This window comes from Misgurnus anguillicaudatus, chromosome 14 (assembly GCF_027580225.2).
Source record: "Misgurnus anguillicaudatus chromosome 14, ASM2758022v2, whole genome shotgun sequence".
Lineage (NCBI taxonomy): Eukaryota > Metazoa > Chordata > Actinopteri > Cypriniformes > Cobitidae > Misgurnus > Misgurnus anguillicaudatus.
Window position 1 is genome coordinate 5973475 of NC_073350.2, and position 16000 is coordinate 5989474.

Consider the following 16000-nt stretch of genomic DNA (forward strand, 5'->3'; position numbering starts at 1 on the left):
CAGCAATCTCTGACTTTATCCTCTCTATCACCATCTCTGTTTGAAAACTGAAATTGCATTTTAGATCTTACTTGTAGAGATATTTTTTCTTATCTTGGAAGTAGATGTTGGCTGTTTCATTTAAAGAGTAACTAAACCCTTAACCAACTTTTTTTAGTTAATGATCTGTAAGAATGATGCTTTATTAGTGCTGTTCATTGATTTTAGTATGTTTTTTGACATTTGGATATAAAGTGTTTCAATACTACAATATATGGTGTAAAAACGTCTGAGTGCTGCCCTCTTCAGGTTGAACGGTGGCTACTACAGTTGAATTTTCCTATTGGATGTTGGGTCCAAAAAGTTACTCGTGACGTAAGCAGGTTCAAGCTCACCACGCCCTTGTTACGATCTCACCACATGCTTGGTACGAGCTTAGTTCGTCCCCTCTATCTCCGTTGGGATCTGCCCACTTTTCTTGCATTTTTCAAATATTGCCAGTGGGTGGAGTCAGGCTCTGAACAGGGGTTTAGTTACGCTTTAAAGTCACCATTATTGTGATCAGTGGTTGTTTTAATTGGACTTTGAGTCTTAGTATTAACTTTTCAGCTTTTTTGTGTTATAATTACATGTGTTTAAAACATGTTTGTTGTGGCGAAAGAGGAAACACTAATGCATTTCTATGGTTGTTAGGATATACTTTCAAATAACACTCTCTTTAAAAATGATTTCTTCAGTGATTTCTTACTAGAAGTGTTTATTTCTGTTAATAATATGATACTGTAGTATGAAATCCAGCCATCTCAGCAGTCTTTCATTCTGAACCATTTTTAAACACTGACACTTACAAATTAACTGCTGCATAATGTAGACACACAAACATCAAGAATCAGAGTATAAATCACAATGATGGTGACAATAGAATGAAAAGCTTCATGCTGCAATGCATGCTGGGTATCAACAAATTACATATCTCATCCAGGATGAGAGAGTGTTATTTGAAAGTATATCCTAACAACCATAGAAATGCATTAGTGTTTCCTCTTTCGCCACAACAAACATGTTTTAAACACATGTAATTATAACCCAAAAAAGCTGAAAAGTTAAGACTAAGACTCAAAGTCCAATTAAAACAACCACTGATCACAATAATGGTGACTTTAAAGCGTAACTAAACCCCTGTTCAGAGCCTGACTCCACCCACTGGCATTATTTGAAAAATGCAAGAAAAGTGGGCAGATCCCAACGGAGATAGAGGGGACGAACTAAGCTCGTACCAAGCATGTGGTGAGATCGTAACAAGGGCGTGGTGAGCTTGAACCTGCTTACGTCACGAGTCACTTTTTGGACCCAACATCCAATAGGAAAATTCAACTGTAGTAGCCACCGTTCAACCTGAAGAGGGCAGCACTCAGACGTTTTTACACCATATATTGTAGTATTGAAACACTTTATATCCAAATGTCAAAAAACATACTAAAATCAATGAACAGCACTAATAAAGCATCATTCTTACAGATCATTAACTAAAAAAAGTTGGTTAAGGGTTTAGTTACTCTTTAAATGAAACAGCCAACATCTACTTCCAAGATAAGAAAAAATATCTCTACAAGTAAGATCTAAAATGCAATTTCAGTTTTCAAACAGAGATGGTGATAGAGAGGATAAAGTCAGAGATTGCTGCTTTTAACTCTCTCCGGTGTTACTTTTTTAACTCTCTGGAGAGTGGACCTATATAAACACTGAGCAGTGTTAATTTAACTCCCGTGATTTTGCAGTGCAGAAGGATAAATGTTTTATGAACTTTCATAATAAAACTGTCCCGAGTTCACCTAAACATATTAGACACTGGTCATGTGATCAACTCCCCTTAGTGGTGAACCATCGGATTTTCGAAACGTTTCGAAACACTTATGACGTAATGAAGCCACGTTTGCTAAAATCACATGACTTGGGCCAGTTTGAAACAAGCCCCGAACCACTGATTCGAAACAAAAGATTCGTAAATGTTTCGAAGCCTCATGAAGCAGTGCTTCGAAAACGACCATCACTGATCAGTGCTACTACACTAGTGGCGAGACGAATCACAAAACTTATCATGGATCTGTGGTCTGATTAAAGTTCATTTTATTTTAAAATGTGCTACTTTGGCTGGCTCTGATATAGCTGCTGCGCAGCCTCTCTGTATTCACCACTCTGCAGACTTGCTCAATGTCCCGCCCACGGCGCTATCTGATTGGTTACACACTGGTTACACCTCACAAGTTATAGCCTATCAACACTTGCGAGATGGAGCTGTGTGTCGAAACGGAGGAAGGCAGCATATTATTCAGCATATTAATAAAGCGGGAATAAACATCACAATCTGATTCTCTGTTTATGATGACAAGCAGAATTATGAGCTGATCACACCAAAAGCATTTATGGCAGTTGCAGGCGCCTTTTTTGAATGATATTCTGTGGGCAGGGAGCGTTTGCGCACTGTTTATGCATGCCAAACACCTTGCGGTTTTTGCCGCCAGCCACACACCACCCGCTTTTGAAGGAGCGCTGAGAGCGGAGAAGCGCCCGACGCCATTCGCGCCTTTCCATTGTCCAATCGAATGAGGGGAGAGGCGGGCCTTACGTTGTGTTGAGGGAAGTTTACATTTGCTTTGAAGAAGAGGGCTGTTTCTCAATATGCGTTCTTCAGCGATCTTGTGTCCTTGTGTCCTCGCTGTACGTCATCATTAACCGGTGAAGTTCAATTCCAATTCTCAAGAACGCAAGTACAGAGGGCGCATGAAAATACCAGGATATGTTCTTGATATCGAGGATGCATCGAGTGCAGACTTGCGCGCTGAAATCTGGGGAGGTCACGTGACCAGCAGGAAGATCACATACATCTCAATTCTCACAGGTGCGTTCTGTGTTCTCGCGACCTTCTGAGTTCTTTCTTCCAAGGTCGCCTGGTAAGACCAGTCTCCATGAGAACGCAAGTCCGTTCTTTGCGTTCTTGGAATTGAGAAACAGCCAAGACTCCACTCGCTCACTCTCTCCTTCGTGTTTGTGCACCTCTCACCTCAATCAAGGTCAGAGTAAGCACCCTCTTTTTAAAGTTTCTGCTAAAATGACAGTTAACAGCAAAATAGCGCTCACGCTTCAATATTTGATTGACAAGACAGCTGACTCGGTGGTTGCTTAGCAATATAAAAAGCCGCGTCACACTTCTCTTTTTTAAAAAAGGCAGTGCGTCGTGCTTTGCGTTTCTAAGCGTTTAGTGCGTTGGTGTGATTAGCCCCTATGTTTAGTTTTAAATCCATTTTAAAAAGCTGGTTATATTTTGATGTTTCTGCGCAAGTTCAGCAGACAGTGAGGTTCGGGTTTGTTCCGATCAGAGCTCGTAAGCGGAGAGCGCATTTCTGAATATTAGAAATATTTTAATTAGAAATATTAAATTTTTTTTTATTAATATTATAATGGATTTTTGTTAGGTCGGACAATGATTAACAAATTTCTCTCTCATATGGCTCCTCATAACCACTGAAAACAATCAAAAAATCAAACCAAAAGTCAAATTATTATGGACAGAAGTTAAAAGTGGTGGGTAGAAAATGACTAATGGCGAAATATGGTATACGTACACACCGTCACCGAATTCGACCCCTATGAAAACATCCCCCCTCCATTTTTTTCACAAATCGCACCCTGCGTTTAAGTAATGTGTTTCCACATTTTCACGTGTTCGTGGCACGACTTTCTTTTTCATGCCAGTTTCACGTATTGGTTACTCCACTTTTTTCCTTTTTTCAAACCATTGTCATTTGGGATTGGGGTTAGATTTGGTTTTTTGTCTGATTTTTAAACTGTTTTCCTGCGAAGAAAAAGTTGGGTTTGGCATGAATGCGGATGTCATTTTAAGCATTGGTTTATGTATATAAACATCAGATTTTTAAACTGTTTTCACTTGGATTAGGATGTCATTTTATGTAACAGAAAATCGTTCTAACCCTAATCCCAAGCGACAATGGTAAGAAAATAGGAAAAACAATTGAGTAACCAATACGTGAAACTAGTATGGAAAAGAAAGTCATGCCACAGACACAAGAAAACGTGAAAAAATGTAACTTAAACGCTCAAAACATTTCGAGCTGAATTCAAAACAGCTCGAACTGCTTCACTGCAGAAGCTGCCTGGAAGGCTCCGGTTGAGGGCTTAAAACAGAGGTTTTCAAACTGGGGGCCGGGGCCCCCAGAGGGCTCGCTAGATTGTGCCAGGGGGGACCCAGTTTTATGACATTTTATGAAATATATTAATTTATCATGAATTCTGTGTAATTGAACCTAAAAAAATAGGCTAACCAAAAGCACTACTTTTTTGTATAATTTAATGTTTTTTTTTATTAAAATGTTGAGTTTTAGAGTTTTTTGTCACAAATTTTCTTTGGGGGGCTGCGAAGGAACACACCGTACACAAGGGGGCCGCACGCTGAAAAAGTTTGGGAACCACTTGCTTAAAACACCAACAAGCACTTTCATTGGTCATTTTTGTGAACCAATCATATTTCGTTCTGCCCCTGAGATCATGTTTAAGTAAAACTCCTATCTGAAGTGGATTGGGGAAAAAATCACGTAGGCCTCAATCATGCCCTCCCTCATTATTGTATGTGGGGGTGTGGCCTATAACATACTTATTGACAAAAGAAGAGGTTGGAGGGGAAAGCCATAGCATCAGATTCAGTCTAGGTATCGCCAAAGAGCAACAGAGGTAATTAGCTTGAAGAAACAGACAACAGTTTTCCCAGTGGCCTCCAATCGCAGTTCAGCCATACTCAGTGCAAACCTTTATCTTCTCCACTGAGAACATTCAATGTGTATTTCTTTGTTTTACTGTTTTCAGTGCAAGGGTGGACACGCGTGATGTAATCGGTCACGATCGCAAGGAAGGCATGTCAGGTGACCATACACCGGAGATTCGGAGGCTGACGTTGGCGCGTATCCCGCTGGCTTTAAAAGCAAACCTGTAAACGACGCATTAAATATGGAGCGCTTCACGGATTTGCGTGTCATCCTTTCGCAGGGGCCATGCTAATCTTCTCTGTATCGATCCAATTTTAGTATACGTGCTGCCGTAGCAAGCACAAACACAACGACCCTAACAAGGTCCCTATATGCCTCGTTTCTCAGCAAGCTCTCAGGCAGGTGGTGAGGACAAGCAGACCATCTTGGTAAACTCGCACCAGTGCAGCACATTTACATGTATCCGCTTGGCAGATGCTTCCGAGCTGCTAGGAAATCGCCCCCACAACCGTTGCTCTGCCCAGCACAATGTACTACCAAACAAGCTTTCCTTGGGTTGGGCACACGGACGGATTTAACCTCCCACCGCGTTTAGGGACGGGGTAACTGAGAGAATGAAGCTTTTCGCGGGATGAGCGTAATGATAAATGTAGCAGCGGCACAGAAAGCACAAGACACACTTGTCAGTGGTACGAGAAACAGAACACAAGGGGCATTGGGCGCAGCCTCAACCATGCTGTGTTTGAGGAGCTGCCTCAAACAAAAGAAAGTTGCTTGTTAAACGGTCTTTACTGCGTCTGCATCCATTCATACTGAAAGCGGGCCACAAACCCTTCTTCTTTCCAAGACTTGGCAAAACCTTTAAGCAAAGCAATTTGAAATGAGACAAACCATGTTGTCATTCCAAACAAAAGCTGACGTTGAGGCGCTAAGCCCACGCCCAATGGGAACTCGCGACCGAGCCGAGGATCAGCAAGATGGTGGCAAAATGAGAAGGCCCACACGCCTGGACCTCACAGAACAAAGGCTCGTGATAAAGGCAAATTGCAGGGCACTGATTGGAGCTTTCCTGACTATTGTACATGGGCCTCTATCATGCTCTCCCTCATTATTGTACGTGGGGGTGTGGCCTATAACGTACTTATTTACAAAAGAAGAGGTTGGAGGGGAAGAAAGCCACAGCATCAGATTTAGTCTAGGCGTCGCCAAAGTTGTTAACCTGACAAAACCAGGACTTGGAGCAACAGAGGCAATTAGCTTGAAGAAACAAACAACAGTTTTCCCAGTGGCCTCCAATCGCAGTTCAGCCATGCTCAGTGCAAACCTTTATCTCCTCCACTGAGAACATTCGATGTGTATTTCTTTTTTCTACTGTTTTTGGTGCAAGTGTGGACACGCGTGATGTAATCGGTCACGATCGCAAGGAAGGCATGTCAGGTGACCATACACCGGAGATTCGGAGGCTGACGTTGGCGCGTATCCCGCTGGCTTGAAAAGCAAACCTGTAAACGACGCATTAAATATGGAACGCTTCACGGATTTGCGTGTCATCCTTTCGCAGGGGCCATGCTAATCTTCTCTGTATCGATCCAATTTTAGTATACGTGCTGCCGTAGCAAGCACAAACACAACGACTCTAACAAGGTCCGTATATGCCTCGTTTCTCAGCAAGCTCTCAGGCAGGTGGTGAGGACAAGCAGACCATCTTGCTAAACTCGCACCAGTGCAGCACATTTACATGTATCCGCTTGGCAGATGCTTCCGAGCTGCCAGGAAATCGCCCCCACAACCGTTGCTCTGCCCAGCACAATGTACTACCAACTGAGCTTTCCTTGGGTTGGGCACACGGACGGATTTAACCTCCCACCGCGTTTAGGGACGGGGTAACTGAGAGAATGAAGCTTTTCGCGGGATGAGCGTAATGATAAATGTAGCAGCGGCACAGAAAGCACAAGACACACTTGTCAGTGGTACGGGAAACAGAACACAAGGGGCATTGGGCGCGGCCTCAACCATGCTGTGTTTGAGGAGCTGCCTCAAACAAAAGAAAGTTGCTTGTTAAACGGTCTTTACTGCATCTGCATCCATTCATACTGAAAGCGGGCCACAAACCCTTCTTCTTTCCAAGACTTGGCAAAACCTTTAAGCAAAGCAATTTGAAATGAGACAAACCATGTTGTCATTCCAAACAAAAGCTGACGTTGAGGCGCTAAGCCCACCACCAATGGGAACTCGCGACCGAGCCGAGGATCAGCAAGATGGTGGCAAATGAGAAGGCCCACACGCCTGGACCTCACAGAACAAAGGCTCGTGATAAAGGCAAATTGCAGGGCACTGATTGGAGCTTTTCTGACTATTGTACATGGGCCTCTATCATGCTCTCCCTCATTTTTGTACGTGGGGGTGTGGCCTATAACGTACTTATTGAAAAAAGAAGAGGTTGGAGGGGAAGAAAGCCACAGCATCAGATTCAGTCTAGGCTTCGCCAAAGTTGTTAACCTGACAAAACGAGGACTTGGAGCAACAGAGGCAATTAGCTTGAAGAAACAAACAACAGTTTTCCCAGTGGCCTCCAATCGCAGTTCAGCCATGCTCAGTGCAAACCTTTATCTCCTCCTCTGAGAACATTCGATGTGTATTTCTTTTTTCTACTGTTTTTGGTGCAAGGGTGGACACGCGTGATGTAATCGGTCACGATCGCAAGGAAGGCATGTCAGGTGACCATACACCGGAGATTCGGAGGCTGACGTTGGCGCGTATCCCGCTGGCTTTAAAAGCAAACCTGTAAACGACGCATTAAATATGGAGCGCTTCACGGATTTGCGTGTCATCCTTTCGCAGGGGCCATGCTAATCTTCTCTGTATCGATCCAATTTTAGTATACGTGCTGCCGTAGCAAGCACAAACACAACGACCCTAACAAGGTCCCTATATGCCTCGTTTCTCAGCAAGCTCTCAGGCAGGTGGTGAGGACAAGCAGACCATCTTGGTAAACTCGCACCAGTGCAGCACATTTACATGTATCCGCTTGGCAGATGCTTCCGAGCTGCTAGGAAATCGCCCCCACAACCGTTGCTCTGCCCAGCACAATGTACTACCAAACAAGCTTTCCTTGGGTTGGGCACACGGACGGATTTAACCTCCCACCGCGTTTAGGGACGGGGTAACTGAGAGAATGAAGCTTTTCGCGGGATGAGCGTAATGATAAATGTAGCAGCGGCACAGAAAGCACAAGACACACTTGTCAGTGGTACGAGAAACAGAACACAAGGGGCATTGGGCGCAGCCTCAACCATGCTGTGTTTGAGGAGCTGCCTCAAACAAAAGAAAGTTGCTTGTTAAACGGTCTTTACTGCGTCTGCATCCATTCATACTGAAAGCGGGCCACAAACCCTTCTTCTTTCCAAGACTTGGCAAAACCTTTAAGCAAAGCAATTTGAAATGAGACAAACCATGTTGTCATTCCAAACAAAAGCTGACGTTGAGGCGCTAAGCCCACGCCCAATGGGAACTCGCGACCGAGCCGAGGATCAGCAAGATGGTGGCAAAATGAGAAGGCCCACACGCCTGGACCTCACAGAACAAAGGCTCGTGATAAAGGCAAATTGCAGGGCACTGATTGGAGCTTTCCTGACTATTGTACATGGGCCTCTATCATGCTCTCCCTCATTATTGTACGTGGGGGTGTGGCCTATAACGTACTTATTTACAAAAGAAGAGGTTGGAGGGGAAGAAAGCCACAGCATCAGATTTAGTCTAGGCATCGCCAAAGTTGTTAACCTGACAAAACGAGGACTTGGAGAAACAGAGGCAATTAGCTTGAAGAAACAAACAACAGTTTTCCCAGTGGCCTCCAATCGCAGTTCAGCCATGCTCAGTGCAAACCTTTATCTCCTCCACTGAGAACATTCGATGTGTATTTCTTTTTTCTACTGTTTTTGGTGCAAGGGTGGACACGCGTGATGTAATCGGTCACGATCGCAAGGAAGGCATGTCAGGTGACCATACACCGGAGATTCGGAGGCTGACGTTGGCGCGTATCCCGCTGGCTTTAAAAGCAAACCTGTAAACGACGCATTAAATATGGAGCGCTTCACGGATTTGCGTGTCATCCTTTCGTAGGGGCCATGCTAATCTTCTCTGTATCGATCCAATTTTAGTATACGTGCTGCCGTAGCAAGCACAAACACAACGACCCTAACAAGGTCCCTATATGCCTCGTTTCTCAGCAAGCTCTCAGGCAGGTGGTGAGGACAAGCAGACCATCTTGCTAAACTCGCACCAGTGCAGCACATTTACATGTATCCGCTTGGCAGATGCAGATTTAGTCTAGGCTTCGCCAAAGTTGTTAACCTGACAAAACGAGGACTTGGAGCAACAGAGGCAATTAGCTTGAAGAAACAAACAACAGTTTTCCCAGTGGCCTCCAATCGCAGTTCAGCCATGCTCAGTGCAAACCTTTATCTCCTCCACTGAGAACATTCGATGTGTATTTCTTTTTTCTACTGTTTTTGGTGCAAGTGTGGACACGCGTGATGTAATCGGTCACGATCGCAAGAAAGGCATGTCAGGTGACCATACACCGGAGATTCGGAGGCTGACGTTGGCGCGTATCCCACTGGCTTTAAAAGCAAACCTGTAAACGACGCATTAAATATGGAGCGCTTCACGGATTTGCGTGTCATCCTTTCGCAGGGGCCATGCTAATCTTCTCTGTATCGATCCAATTTTAGTAGACGTGCTGCCGTAGCAAGCACAAACACAACGACCCTAACAAGGTCCCTATATGCCTCGTTTCTCAGCAAGCTCTCAGGCAGGTGGTGAGGACAAGCAGACCATCTTGCTAAACTCGCACCAGTGCAGCACATTAACATGTATCCGCTTGGCAGATGCTTCCGAGCTGCTAGGAAATCACCCCCACAACCGTTGCTCTGCCCAGCACAATGTACTACCAACCAAGCTTTCCTTGGGTTGGGCACACGGACGGATTTAACCTCCCACCGCGTTTAGGGACGGGGTAACTGAGAGAATGAAGCTTTTCGCGGGATGAGCGTAATGATAAATGTAGCAGTGGCACAGAAAGCACAAGACACACTTGTCAGTGGTACGGGAAACAGAACACAAGGGGCATTGGGCGCGGCCTCAACCATGCTGTGTTTGAGGAGCTGCCTCAAACAAAAGAAAGTTGCTTGTTAAACGGTCTTTACTGCGTCTGCATCCATTCATACTGAAAGCGGGCCACAAACCCTTCTTCTTTCCAAGACTTGGCAAAACCTTTAAGCAAAGCAATTTAAAATGAGACAAACCAGGTTGTCATTCCAAACAAAAGCTGACGTTGAGGCGCTAAGCCCACCACCAATGGGAACTCGCGACCGAGCCGAGGATCAGCAAGATGGTGGCAAAATGAGAAGGCCCACACGCCTGGACCTCACAGAACAAAGGCGCGTGATAAAGGCAAATTGCAGGGCACTGATTGGAGCTTTCCTGACTATTGTACATGGGCCTCTATCATGCTCTCCCTCATTATTGTACGTGGGGGTGTGGCCTATAACATACTTATTTACAAAAGAAGAGGTTGGAGGGGAAGAAAGCCACAGCATCAGATTTAGTCTAGGCGTCGCCAAAGTTGTTAACCTGACAAAACGAGGACTTGGAGCAACAGAGGCAATTAGCTTGAAGAAACAAACAACAGTTTTCCCAGTGGCCTCCAATCGCAGTTCAGCCATGTTCAGTGCAAACCTTTATCTCCTACACTGAGAACATTCGATGTGTATTTCTTTTTTCTACTGTTTTTGGTGCAAGTGTGGACACGCGTGATGTAATCGGTCACGATCGCAAGAAAGGCATGTCAGGTGACCATACACCGGAGATTCGGAGGCTGACGTTGGCGCGTATCCCACTGGCTTTAAAAGCAAACCTGTAAACGACGCATTAAATATGGAGCGCTTCACGGATTTGCGTGTCATCCTTTCGCAGGGGCCATGCTAATCTTCTCTGTATCGATCCAATTTTAGTATACGTGCTGCCGTAGCAAGCACAAACACAACGACCCTAACAAGATCCCTATATGCCTCGTTTCTCAGCAAGCTCTCAGGCAGGTGGTGAGGACAAGCAGACCATCTTGCTAAACTCGCACCAGTGCAGCACATTTACATGTATCCGCTTGGCAGATGCAGATTTAGTCTAGGCGTCGCCAAAGTTGTTAACCTGACAAAACGAGGACTTGGAGCAACAGAGGCAATTAGCTTGAAGAAACAAACAACAGTTTTCCCAGTGGCCTCCAATCGCAGTTCAGCCATGCTCAGTGCAAACCTTTATCTCCTCCACTGAGAACATTCGATGTGTATTTCTTTTTTCTACTGTTTTGGTGCAAGGGTGGACACGCGTGATGTAATCGGTCACGATCGCAAGAAAGGCATGTCAGGTGACCATACACCGGAGATTCGGAGGCTGACGTTGGCGCGTATCCCGCTGGCTTTAAAAGCAAACCTGTAAACGACGCATTAAATATGGAGCGCTTCACGGATTTGCGTGTCATCCTTTCGCAGGGGCCATGCTAATCTTCTCTGTATCGATCCAATTTTAGTATACGTGCTGCCGTAGCAAGCACAAACACAACGACCCTAACAAGGTCCCTATATGCCTCGTTTCTCAGCAAGCTCTCAGGCAGGTGGTGAGGACAAGCAGACCATCTTGCTAAACTCGCACCAGTGCAGCACATTAACATGTATCCGCTTGGCAGATGCTTTCGAGCTGCTAGGAAATCACCCCCACAACCGTTGCTCTGCCCAGCACAATGTACTACCAACCAAGCTTTCCTTGGGTTGGGCACACGGACGGATTTAACCTCCCACCGCGTTTAGGGACGGGGTAACTGAGAGAATGAAGCTTTTCGCGGGATGAGCGTAATGATAAATGTAGCAGCGGCACAGAAAGCACAAGACACACTTGTCAGTGGTACGGGAAACAGAACACAAGGGGCATTGGGCGCGGCCTCAACCATGCTGTGTTTGAGGAGCTGCCTCAAACAAAAGAAAGTTGCTTGTTAAACGGTCTTTACTGCGTCTGCATCCATTCATACTGAAAGCGGGCCACAAACCCTTCTTCTTTCCAAGACTTGGCAAAACCTTTAAGCAAAGCAATTTGAAATGAGACAAACCATGTTGTCATTCCAAACAAAAGCTGACGTTGAGGCGCTAAGCCCACGCCCAATGGGAACTCGCGACCGAGCCGAGGATCAGCAAGATGGTGGCAAAATGAGAAGGCCCACACGCCTGGACCTCACAGAACAAAGGCTCGTGATAAAGGCAAATTGCAGGGCACTGATTGGAGCTTTCCTGACTATTGTACATGGGCCTCTATCATGCTCTCCCTCATTATTGTACGTGGGGGTGTGGCCTATAACGTACTTATTTACAAAAGAAGAGGTTGGAGGGGAAGAAAGCCACAGCATCAGATTTAGTCTAGGCGTCGCCAAAGTTGTTAACCTGACAAAACGAGGACTTGGAGCAACAGAGGCAATTAGCTTGAAGAAACAAACAACAGTTTTCCCAGTGGCCTCCAATCGCAGTTCAGCCATGCTCAGTGCAAACCTTTATCTCCTCCACTGAGAACATTCGATGTGTATTTCTTTTTTCTACTGTTTTTGGTGCAAGTGTGGACACGCGTGATGTAATCGGTCACGATCGCAAGGAAGGCATGTCAGGTGACCATACACCTGAGATTCGGAGGCTGACGTTGGCGCGTATCCCGCTGGCTTTAAAAGCAAACCTGTAAACGACGCATTAAATATGGAGCGCTTCACGGATTTGCGTGTCATCCTTTCGCAGGGGCCATGCTAATCTTCTCTGTATCTATCCAATTTTAGTATACGTGCTGCCGTAGCAAGCACAAACACAACGACCCTAACAAGGTCCCTATATGCCTCGTTTCTCAGCAAGCTCTCAGGCAGGTGGTGAGGACAAGCAGACCATCTTGCTAAACTCGCACCAGTGCAGCACATTTACATGTATCCGCTTGGCAGATGCAGATTTAGTCTAGGCGTCGCCAAAGTTGTTAACCTGACAAATCGAGGACTTGGAGCAACAGAGGCAATTAGCTTGAAGAAACAAACAACAGTTTTCCCAGTGGCCTCCAATCGCAGTTCAGTGGGGGTGTGGCCTATAACGTACTTATTGACAAAAGAAGAGGTTGGAGGGGAAGAAAGCCACAGCATCAGATTTAGTCTAGGCATCGCCAAAGTTGTTAACCTGACAAAACGAGGACTTGGAGAAACAGAGGCAATTAGCTTGAAGAAACAAACAACAGTTTTCCCAGTGGCCTCCAATCGCAGTTCAGCCATGCTCAGTGCAAACCTTTATCTCCTCCACTGAGAACATTCGATGTGTATTTCTTTTTTCTACTGTTTTTGGTGCAAGGGTGGACACGCGTGATGTAATCGGTCACGATCGCAAGGAAGGCATGTCAGGTGACCATACACCGGAGATTCGGAGGCTGACGTTGGCGCGTATCCCGCTGGCTTTAAAAGCAAACCTGTAAACGACGCATTAAATATGGAGCGCTTCACGGATTTGCGTGTCATCCTTTCGTAGGGGCCATGCTAATCTTCTCTGTATCGATCCAATTTTAGTATACGTGCTGCCGTAGCAAGCACAAACACGACCCTAACAAGGTCCCTATATGCCTCGTTTCTCAACAAGCTCTCAGGCAGGTGGTGAGGACAAGCAGACCATCTTGCTAAACTCGCACCAGTGCAGCACATTTACATGTATCCGCTTGGCAGATGCAGATTTAGTCTAGGCTTCGCCAAAGTTGTTAACCTGACAAAACGAGGACTTGGAGCAACAGAGGCAATTAGCTTGAAGAAACAAACAACAGTTTTCCCAGTGGCCTCCAATCGCAGTTCAGCCATGCTCAGTGCAAACCTTTATCTCCTCCACTGAGAACATTCGATGTGTATTTCTTTTTTCTACTGTTTTTGGTGCAAGTGTGGACACGCGTGATGTAATCGGTCACGATCGCAAGAAAGGCATGTCAGGTGACCATACACCGGAGATTCGGAGGCTGACGTTGGCGCGTATCCCACTGGCTTTAAAAGCAAACCTGTAAACGACGCATTAAATATGGAGCGCTTCACGGATTTGCGTGTCATACTTTCGCAGGGGCCATGCTAATCTTCTCTGTATCGATCCAATTTTAGTAGACGTGCTGCCGTAGCAAGCACAAACACAACGACCCTAACAAGGTCCCTATATGCCTCGTTTCTCAGCAAGCTCTCAGGCAGGTGGTGAGGACAAGCAGACCATCTTGCTAAACTCGCACCAGTGCAGCACATTAACATGTATCCGCTTGGCAGATGCTTCCGAGCTGCTAGGAAATAACCCCCACAACCGTTGCTCTGCCCAGCACAATGTACTACCAACCAAGCTTTCCTTGGGTTGGGCACACGGACGGATTTAACCTCCCACCGCGTTTAGGGACGGGGTAACTGAGAGAATGAAGCTTTTCGCGGGATGAGCGTAATGATAAATGTAGCAGCGGCACAGAAAGCACAAGACACACTTGTCAGTGGTACGGGAAACAGAACACAAGGGGCATTGGGCGCGGCCTCAACCATGCTGTGTTTGAGGAGCTGCCTCAAACAAAAGAAAGTTGCTTGTTAAACGGTCTTTACTGCGTCTGCATCCATTCATACTGAAAGCGGGCCACAAACCCTTCTTCTTTCCAAGACTTGGCAAAACCTTTAAGCAAAGCAATTTAAAATGAGACAAACCATGTTGTCATTCCAAACAAAAGCTGACGTTGAGGCGCTAAGCCCACCACCAATGGGAACTCGCGACCGAGCCGAGGATCAGCAAGATGGTGGCAAAATGAGAAGGCCCACACGCCTGGACCTCACAGAACAAAGGCTCGTGATAAAGGCAAATTGCAGGGCACTGATTGGAGCTTTCCTGACTATTGTACATGGGCCTCTATCATGCTCTCCCTCATTATTGTACGTGGGGGTGTGGCCTATAACGTACTTATTTACAAAAGAAGAGGTTGGAGGGGAAGAAAGCCACAGCATCAGATTCAGTCTAGGCGTCGCCAAAGTTGTTAACCTGACAAAACGAGGACTTGGAGCAACAGAGGCAATTAGCTTGAAGAAACAAACAACAGTTTTCCCAGTGGCCTCCAATCGCAGTTCAGCCATGCTCAGTGCAAACCTTTATCTCCTCCTCTGAGAACATTCGATGTGTATTTCTTTTTTCTTCTGTTTTTGGTGCAAGGGTGGACACGCGTGATGTAATCGGTCACGATCGCAAGGAAGGCATGTCAGGTGACCATACACCGGAGATTCGGAGGCTGACGTTGGCGCGTATCCCGCTGGCTTTAAAAGCAAACCTGTAAACGACGCATTAAATATGGAGCGCTTCACGGATTTGCGTGTCATCCTTTCGCAGGGGCCATGCTAATCTTCTCTGTATCGATCCAATTTTAGTATACGTGCTGCCGTAGCAAGCACAAACAAAACGACCCTAACAAGGTCCCTATATGCCTCGTTTCTTAGCAAGCTCTCAGGCAGGTGGTGAGGACAAGCAGACCATCTTGCGAAACTCGCACCAGTGCAGCACATTTACATGTATCCGCTTGGCAGATGCTTCCGAGCTGCTAGGAAATCGCCCCCACAACTGTTGCTCTGCCCAGCACAATGTACTACCAACCAAGCTTTCCTTGGGTTGGGCACACGGACGGATTTAATCTCCCACCGGGTTTAGGGACGGGGTAACTGAGAGAATGAAGCTTTTCGCGGGATGAGCGTAATGATAAATGTAGCAGCGGCACAGAAAGCACAAGACACACTTGTCAGTGGTACGGGAAACAGAACACAAGGGGCATTGGGCGCGGCCTCAACCATGCTGTGTTTGAGGAGCTGGCTCAAACAAAAGAAAGTTGCTTGTTAAACGGTCTTTACTGCGTCTGCATCCATTCATACTGAAAGCGGGCCACAAACCCTTCTTCTTTCCAAGACTTGGCAAAACCTTTAAGCAAAGCAATTTGAAATGAGACAAACCATGTTGTCATTCCAAACAAAAGGTGACGTTGAGGCGCTAAGCCCACCACCAATGGGAATTCGCGACCGAGCCGAGGATCAGCAAGATGGTGGCAAAATGAGAAGGCCCACACGCCTGGACCTCATAGAACAAAGGCTCGTGATAAAGGCAAATTGCAGGGCACTGATTGGAGCTTTCCTGACTATTGTA

The 16000-nt window shown here is 45.9% G+C and overlaps 11 non-coding genes across 11 annotated transcripts; all 11 read right to left on the reverse strand.

Moving 5' to 3' along the window:
* Positions 1-4992: 4992 nt before the first annotated feature.
* On the reverse strand, positions 4993-5099 carry LOC141369664 (U6 spliceosomal RNA). The gene has a single exon (XR_012373460.1). It is a non-coding gene; the product is annotated as a U6 spliceosomal RNA (small nuclear RNA).
* A 1174-nt stretch (positions 5100-6273) lies between these two features.
* Positions 6274-6380, reverse strand: LOC141369661 (U6 spliceosomal RNA). Its single transcript, XR_012373456.1, has one exon. It is a non-coding gene; the product is annotated as a U6 spliceosomal RNA (small nuclear RNA).
* A 1173-nt stretch (positions 6381-7553) lies between these two features.
* Positions 7554-7660, reverse strand: LOC141369665 (U6 spliceosomal RNA). Its single transcript, XR_012373461.1, has one exon. It is a non-coding gene; the product is annotated as a U6 spliceosomal RNA (small nuclear RNA).
* Positions 7661-8834: 1174 nt separating this feature from the next.
* Positions 8835-8941, reverse strand: LOC141369704 (U6 spliceosomal RNA). Its single transcript, XR_012373500.1, has one exon. It is a non-coding gene; the product is annotated as a U6 spliceosomal RNA (small nuclear RNA).
* Positions 8942-9407: 466 nt separating this feature from the next.
* Positions 9408-9514, reverse strand: LOC141369692 (U6 spliceosomal RNA). Its single transcript, XR_012373488.1, has one exon. It is a non-coding gene; the product is annotated as a U6 spliceosomal RNA (small nuclear RNA).
* A 1174-nt stretch (positions 9515-10688) lies between these two features.
* LOC141369666 (U6 spliceosomal RNA) lies at positions 10689-10795 on the reverse strand. Its single transcript, XR_012373462.1, has one exon. It is a non-coding gene; the product is annotated as a U6 spliceosomal RNA (small nuclear RNA).
* A 465-nt stretch (positions 10796-11260) lies between these two features.
* LOC141369667 (U6 spliceosomal RNA) lies at positions 11261-11367 on the reverse strand. Its single transcript, XR_012373463.1, has one exon. It is a non-coding gene; the product is annotated as a U6 spliceosomal RNA (small nuclear RNA).
* Positions 11368-12541: 1174 nt separating this feature from the next.
* Positions 12542-12648, reverse strand: LOC141369695 (U6 spliceosomal RNA). Its single transcript, XR_012373491.1, has one exon. It is a non-coding gene; the product is annotated as a U6 spliceosomal RNA (small nuclear RNA).
* Positions 12649-13303: 655 nt separating this feature from the next.
* LOC141369705 (U6 spliceosomal RNA) lies at positions 13304-13410 on the reverse strand. Its single transcript, XR_012373501.1, has one exon. It is a non-coding gene; the product is annotated as a U6 spliceosomal RNA (small nuclear RNA).
* A 463-nt stretch (positions 13411-13873) lies between these two features.
* On the reverse strand, positions 13874-13980 carry LOC141369709 (U6 spliceosomal RNA). Its single transcript, XR_012373505.1, has one exon. It is a non-coding gene; the product is annotated as a U6 spliceosomal RNA (small nuclear RNA).
* A 1174-nt stretch (positions 13981-15154) lies between these two features.
* On the reverse strand, positions 15155-15261 carry LOC141369668 (U6 spliceosomal RNA). The gene has a single exon (XR_012373464.1). It is a non-coding gene; the product is annotated as a U6 spliceosomal RNA (small nuclear RNA).
* Positions 15262-16000: the final 739 nt, after the last annotated feature.